Here is a 658-nt window from a genome sequence, read left to right on the forward strand (position 1 = left end):
GGCCAAGCCTCCTTCCACAGCCCCAGAGCCACGCAAGAGGCCCCAAGTCAGATGGGACGGCAGCACTTCCCTGGTGTCTTCAGAGCGAGGATCAGTTGATGCCTGCGGGGTGAGAGAGCGTGCGAGGCCGTAACCCCCCGGGGAAGGCACTGGTGCTGGGCTGGGCACCCTGCGGCATGGCCCTCCAACCCGCCCCGGTGGACAGCAGGGTCTTGCCTCCATCCCTGGCTTGGATGCCACATCCCGGTGGCCCCCTGCAGCTCCTGACTCCTTGGGCACCAGGGATGGGGTGAGTGAAGGCACCATGATGGGGAGATGGGGAAGGTCCCACGTCTGGTGTGGTTAACACACACCACTCCCAGTCCTCTTCTGTCTGGAGCAACTGGGCACTGCTGGGGGAACTGGTGAGCATGGGGCTGTCCCAAGCCCATTCCCCACCACCACCACCCCAAAAAAACATCATCACCTTTGGGAAGCAGCTGGGCACTGGGGCCAGCTCCCCCCATCCCCAGTTCAACCTAAGTGGATGCCAAGGTGGGTGCCAGCGCCATGCCCACCCTTTGCCAGTGAGGACTCACTGGGCAGTGGGCAAGAGGAGCCAGTGCGGCCCAGGAGTGAGCCCCATCCCTGGGGCAAGTAGCTTCAGGGCCACTGTGGG

Source organism: Phaethon lepturus, unplaced genomic scaffold (genome assembly GCF_000687285.1).
Source record: "Phaethon lepturus isolate BGI_N335 unplaced genomic scaffold, ASM68728v1 scaffold37930, whole genome shotgun sequence".
Taxonomy (NCBI): domain Eukaryota; kingdom Metazoa; phylum Chordata; class Aves; order Phaethontiformes; family Phaethontidae; genus Phaethon; species Phaethon lepturus.